This window comes from Phalaenopsis equestris, unplaced genomic scaffold (assembly GCF_001263595.1).
Source record: "Phalaenopsis equestris unplaced genomic scaffold, ASM126359v1 Scaffold000054, whole genome shotgun sequence".
NCBI classification, from domain to species: Eukaryota; Viridiplantae; Streptophyta; class Magnoliopsida; order Asparagales; family Orchidaceae; genus Phalaenopsis; species Phalaenopsis equestris.
The window spans coordinates 26647-33958 of NW_018164496.1; positions in this window are offsets into that span (position 1 = coordinate 26647).

A 7312-nucleotide genomic window follows, 5' to 3' on the forward strand; every position below is an offset into this window, starting at 1 on the left:
AAAACTAAAATAAAGGTAGATAAACTAAAACTAAAATAAAGGTAGATATTGGCGTCTTACAGTCTCCTAGAAATCACGGCAAAGAAGAATCTACAAAAAAATAGTTGAAGAGACTAGAAGCAGCCCGTCGAAAAGTTTCATGCCTCTCTTTTTATAGTTTTCCAAGAGGTTCCTTGGTATCTCTTCAAAATGTGTCAAAATTTGATGTATTCTCCGAAGGATGCCTCCTTTCATAAGTCTTTTAACCATATTTTTGTTTCTAGTGGTTATAACCACCCGCTTTAGCTAATATGTACCTCAAATGTCCCTTCAAAATTCATCAAATTGAATTAACCCGTCAAGTAACTGTCAATGGCGCTTAAGCCCGAGGCCTCTGGCGGCCTTCTCTGTTTCACGGGCGCTTAAGCGCCGGATCTAGCGCTTAGGAGTCAAAATACTTTTGCAAAATTTTTCATTTTTACTCCATATTTGATCATTTTTCACTCCTTTTGTCATTTTTCACATTTTTAGTTGTACCTGAAGAAAAAACACACAAATATCTTCCATTATAGTGCAATTTAAAAATTGGTTAAAAAAGTGTGTATATATCTACCACTCAAAATAAAAAAAAAGTATTTTTGAGATATTGCGCTTTAATGAAAGGTATTTTTGTATTTTTTTTTGTATGTACAATCAAATTGATGGAAAATGTTAAAAGGAGTGAAAAATGGTCAAATTTGGAGCAAAAAGAAGAAATGTGCAAAATGAACTAGAACACCTAAGCGCCCAGATCCACACCTAAACTCCAGAGGCTCTGCGCCTAAGCGCTAAGTACCTCGCGCTTAAACTCCAAAGTTAGTTATTTGAAGAAATATTAATTTGAGCGGAATTTTGAAGCGGTGTTTGAAGCAACCCTTGATAAAAATGTGGGAAATAACCCATGAACATGAAAATTCATTCAATTCACTTATAGGGAGACAACTTCTAGTAGATTCATTGAATGGAGACACCTTTTTGAAGAGACACCAAGGCACCAAAAGATTATCCAGAAGAGGAGGCCAACAACCATCCACCAAAAGTTCATATTACCGCCGCCGACCACCTTTTTTTATTTTATTTTATTTTATTTTGAGTATTAGTTTGTATTGTGAGAGAAGGAAGAGAATTCAAAGGAACTTTAAGACATTTGGTGGAGATAATTTGAGATAAGTGTTTATCTTTGTGACTACACTTCATTTTTAATTTAGATTTCTTGTTTGTGTGCATGATTTCTACTTTTAAACTCTTATGTGGTTGTATTTTCTCCATGAATTCTGAGTAATTTTTTTTATCTTTTTTCCTTAAAATGATAAGTGATTAAATATTTAAAGGAAGTTGTGTGAAGTTTTAGACTTCAATGTTGGAAGAAGTTGTGATGATTCAAGACCTTGTACCTTATTTACTTGTTGGTTTGGCCAATTAAAATGTTAATACATGTTGTAAGAACATGTAAGTTCCGATATGGTTTTATCTCAGTCAACAAATGATTGAAATCACATATTGATTTTATGAATGAGAATGTAGTTCATGGGGTTGAGTGCAAATAAATAGGGAAATATATTTTAAATGGTGTAGAATTAGAGGACTTTAGAGTGACAGGCTAAAACCCCCAATTTTATTTATAGTTTTAGGTTTTGTTATGAGATGTTATCCCCCAAGTGGAGGGAGAAGAGGGAACTCTAAAGTGAGAGCTAGTATCTATCCTGCCTAGTCGGTCTTCAAGTCTATTCAAATATTAACCAATGTTCTTTATATATAGCATCTCTAGAAGGGTAAAAAATATTATTTCTTCTATTTGGCACAACACATTTAGTATACTTCCACAACAAAATTCCTATACTTATTTTTGATTCGTCATAAGAAGAAAGATATTTTCATATTTAGTGCTTTATTCTACAAAAACTTTAGTTATCTTTTCAAATTGTTATTGTTCTATCAAAATATTGAAAATACCAAAAATATTTATATTTTCATTACTACAAAAATCATCTTCAGTTTAGATAATTATCTTTTTATTAAAAATAGAAAGTTTGTTGTTCAATAGTGCATATTGCATATTCTCCTTGTACTTAATCAGAAAAGTTCTATATTACTTGATAACAATATATGTACTTACATAGTATTCCATATTAAAATATTATAACTGCATTCTTATTTGCTTCATAGTGAAAAATTTACCTAGCATTTGCTTTGGATTAAGTTTTTGGCAACCGTTGCAAATTAATAATATCTATTAAGAAAATTAATCGCATACATCGCATTTTACATATATCTATATCGAATATTCAGGATCAAGTTTTTGGTGCCATAGGCTCTTGGGAAATTTGTCCCTACATTATAAAATAGTGTTTTGTCATAAAGAGGGGGTTTGGCGTGAGACTCTAGAGAGAGTTAGTGAATGGGGCATGAGTTCTAAGTTGGTGGAGAGTGTGCAAGTGTCTCTAAGAGTTGTAAGAGGAGAGAGAAAGTGAGAGATTTCTTCTTCTTTATATTTCTAAGAGAGATTTGAGTATTATTGTAAAGAGAGAGATTCAAAGAAACGTCAAGGGATTTGCTTGGGGAAGAGATCGAGTTAAGTTGTTTTACTTTTCTTTCTTATTTTGTAAACTTGTTTTTTGTATGACTTTGATTTTATATATGAATTCCATGTTTTGTTGTATCTTCCTCATGAATTCTGAGTAATTTTCTCTATCTTTCTCCTTTTCTTGAGATTTTGTGAAATTGTGAAGAGAAATGATTATTTGAAGAATCAAGTTGTTGTGCAATATTTTAATTTTATATTTGTGGTGATTCAAACTTCGAACTTCATTTACTTTTCGATCTGTCCAATTGAATTATTAAAATTTGTTGTGAGACATATAATCCGAAAGGGCTATGCTTTCCACAATAAAGTAAGAGTCACATTTGATTTCATGGATGATAATGTAGTTAATGTAGTTCATATGTAGTTCATGGGGTTGAGTGCAAATAAATAGGGAAGTATTTATTGATGGGCATAGAATTGGAGATTTTAGGGTGCTTGACTAAAATCCCTAATTTGGTCCAGTCGTTTGGAAATTAAAGAGAGATGTTAGCCCTCAGGCAAGGGGAATGTGGGAAATATGGAGTAAGAGACAGTATCTTCCTAGACTAGCCACGAATTTAAGAACTAAACACTAGATTAGCCAATGTTCTTTGTCATTTGTAAAAAGGATAAAGAATATAATTGCTCTTATTTGACATAATACAATTTTCTTTGATTTGACGATTCACTGACTATAATCTCGTTGTAAGGGGAATGATGTTTTCTTAAATTTGAACTCTTCGTTACAAAACCTAATTTAGTTTTTAGTATTTAGTTTTTAGTAAATTTAGCTTTTAGTAAATTTAGCTTTGAAGTTTAGAGATTAGTGTAGTAAACTCGGTTTATTTAGTAGCATTACACAAACTTCGACCTGCTTTCTTGCTTATATTTTCTATAGTTTAAATATTGTGCTTTTGGGTGATTTTCCAAACAAATTTTCACTTCTCTGTGGGATCGATACTTATTACTCCATTTGATCCTTTTATTACTTGAGTGATACGTATACTTGTGTTTGCAACCTAGTGACGATTTGAAATTGAAAGTACACCTTAATTCACTAGGAGTGGCAGCTTTTGATAATTTAAAAGAGAAAATTATTCTACTAAAGTAAATTTTATTATGGATAATTTGCATATTTTTTAGCATAGTTGCCCTGTGTGTTGTGGTATTGAAAAACATTTATAACACATAAAAAATCACCGCATCACCCGCCTATGTACCATATGAGAAATCATGCAACTAAATAGCCTGAGGTATCATGCTCAAAGTAAATGCTAGACGCATGTAGAGATCCGGCTAAACATGGATCGTGGTAAAATTGATGCAGCATGTTACTTGATGTGGTGGACAAAACCAACCAAACAATTGAGAGAATCAACGGGGTTAGGTAATTGGGATGGTCTAACCACAAAAGTGCTTTCACGTAAGCACTAGTGAAGCAACTTTTGCTGGGAATCCATAGATTAGTCGTCAGACTGATACAACCTGGTACCTGCATAGCGGACAAAACCATCGATATAAATTGAGAAAGTCAACAGAGTCATATGAACTAAAACAATTTAACCCAAAAGGTGAATTTAAGCGCCTACAAGGCAAAGTTTTTTGCGGATTCTCCCTTTGTTTAGCAAGGTAGCCTTTATTGAGGAGGCATCAAACTTCTCGATGCAGGCAAGGATCAGTCGAGCAACTGATACAACATGTCATTCAACGGGGTGGACAGAACCAACCAATTTGATATAAAATATACCCATGGTGTTTATATGGACTTATAGGTCCAACCATAGGGTGCTTCAAACAAGCACTAGCGAAGTAGCTTTTGCTAAAAGGGTCCCACAGAACTAGCAAAGTAGTTATCACTGAGGAGTGCTCAACGGGTATCTCCTGTGAGAATTGGCTACAGTAATTTATGTCGGGAAAAAAATATCGAGGCAATTGTCAGGTATCAAAGATAGCACTAACAAAGAACATGGATCAAGTAGACAATATAAAAAGTTTAACCTGATAGGACATGTCGCTCTGACAAGGAAATAGAAAATTGACTGTTGAGAATATCGAAGGGGTGGATGACTAGAACATACTAACCCTATATATAATAATGCTACCATAGATTTTGGTGAAATGACTTCTGTAGGGGAATTATTGTAGTATCCAAGAATGGTTGGTCAAAATATAGCATTCTAACTACAAGGTATGTAGCCTTCAGGCTGACCAAGAAGCATCCTCCTAAGAGGGAAAATGCCACACTCATCTGAAATGAGTGGGTGACTCTAATTTGGACCCACGTGGGGTGCTTAACTGAATAGAGGTGTTGAGGAAAGAAGTATAGCTTTCTCTCACAAAGAGGGTATCAATCAAACTTAACATTGGTCAATTGAGACACCTAAGAAGGGTTGGGGCAAAACAAAGTGTGTCAATGATAGGGTATTTAGCGCTAAGGCTAAAATCAGAACATATCCATAAGAAGGGAATATACTACACTCATGAGATGAGTGGGATGAGCGTATCTGCCATAATCACTCGTGATGGATGGGACGTATTCAATTCAGACCCTATGTAGAATGGGCAACCAAAATGCATGCAAGGAAAGTGCATGGTTTTCCTGCATGAGGCAAATATTGATATAAGTTGACTCCTATGAATCAAGATATTGTGAAGGTCTGCCATGCAAGATATGTGCTAATCAAAGAAAGCTTAGCTACAAGGCCAAGCTCAAATCCTCTAAGAAGAGAGTATCTTCCACACTCAATTATGATGAGTGAGACAAACATATCTTTCACACTCATTTATGATGGGTGGGACACACATTTAGACCTACTTAAGAGATAAGAGAAGTACTTGGCTTCTCTTACACTGATTACTAATTGCGCCAAGTGTAAGCCACCCGTAGGACTTTCACTTTACCTGTTTGACAATCCAACAATCAATTTTAAGAGATACATAAGGCCTCTCTTATGTGCAATGAAGCACAAAAAAGGTGGGTGTACTTATGTCGCACAACATGCCCATAAAGAAGGCTAGTCCACCTTTGAAAGAAAGATTGTCGGGACCCGAGGGTCAACGCATAAGGCCTAAAGGTGGTGGGTAAATAACCCACATAATATGCAAGTCAACATCAAAAAAAAAAACCCCGCAAAGACCCAAAGGTCAATGCACAAAGCGTAAAGGTAGTGGGTGAAACCCATGTCAAATGGCATGTCATCTTCCGAAGGAAAGCCCACCATAGCCCAAGGGTCGACGCGTAAAGCACAAAAGGTGGTGGGTAGAATTCCACACCAAAAGAAAAGTCGACTTTCGAAGGAAAGCACATTACAACTAGAGAGTCAACTCGTAAAGCATAAATGGTGGTGGGTAGAATGTCACACCAAAAGGAAAGTTAGCTCTTGAAGGAAAGCCCACCAAGACCCGAGGGTCGACGTGCAAAGTGTAACAGTATGTGGGTGAAAACCCACACCAGAAGGCAAGATAGATCCCAAAGGAAAGCCTTTCACGACCCAAGGGTCTAAGCATAAAGCGTAAAACAAGGTGGGTGGAAACCCACACAAATGACAAGCTATCTTCTGAAGGAAGGGCCACTGGGCCCAGAGGATCACGCGAGACGTAAAAGGTGGTGGGCAGAATCCCACACCAAAAGGCAAGTCAACTTTTGAGGAAGGACTACCTGACCCAGAGGGTCAATGCATGAAGCATAAGAGAAGGTGGGTAAATACTCACACAAAGGCAAACCATCTTCCTAGGGAAGGGTCATCAAACCCAGAGGGTCAATGCATAAAGCGTAAAAGATGACGGGTCAAAAAAAAAACACACCAAAGGCAAGTCAACTTCTAAAGGAAGGATTGATGGACCCTAGGGCCAACACATAAAGCGTAAAGGTGGTGAGTGAAGAACCCACATAACAGACAAGTCAAGTTTTGAAGGAATGACTGCCGGAGCCAGAGGCCAATGCACGAAGCGTAAAGGTAGTGGGTGAAACCCAGACAAAAGACATGTTAACTCGTGAAAAAAGCCAACTCATAAAACATTAAAAAAGTGGGTGAATACCCACAAATAAGGGTAGCCACTTCTGAAGGAAGGGCCATCATGACCCGAAGGTTGACACATAAAGTGTGAGATGTGGTGGTTGAAGTGCCTGCGCACAAAAAGGCAAGTCAACTTTCGAAGGACGGGCAGTCAGGACCTAAGGGTCAACGCACAAAGCGTAAAGTTTGGTGGGTAAAAAACCCCCCAAAAGGCAATTTGGCTCCAAAAAAAAGTCGATTAGGACCCAAGGTCGGTGCATAAGGCATAAAAGGTGGTGGGTGAAACCAACACAAAAGGCAAGTAAACTTCCAAAGAAGGACTACCAAAACCCAAGGGTCAACGCGTGAGGTGTAAAAACACATGAGTGGTGACTCATGAACTAACAAGCCATTCTTCTAAAGAAAGGGTCGCTAGATCCAGAGGGTCGAAGCACGATGCTTAAAAGGAGGTGGGTAGAATCTGATACCAAATGACAAGTTGGCTCCCGAAGGAAAGCCCATCGCAACCTGATGGTTGATGCATAAAGCGTAAGGGTTCTTGGGTGGAAACCCACACCAAAAGGCAAGTAAAATTCCAAGGAAGTATTGTCAGAACTAGATGCATCAAGCACATAGAATGTGGGTGTATGCTATGTTGTACAACATGCCCACAAAGCTACTAAGAGCCTTTCATGCCATTCAAATTTTTTTATTGGCATATATATATATATGTATA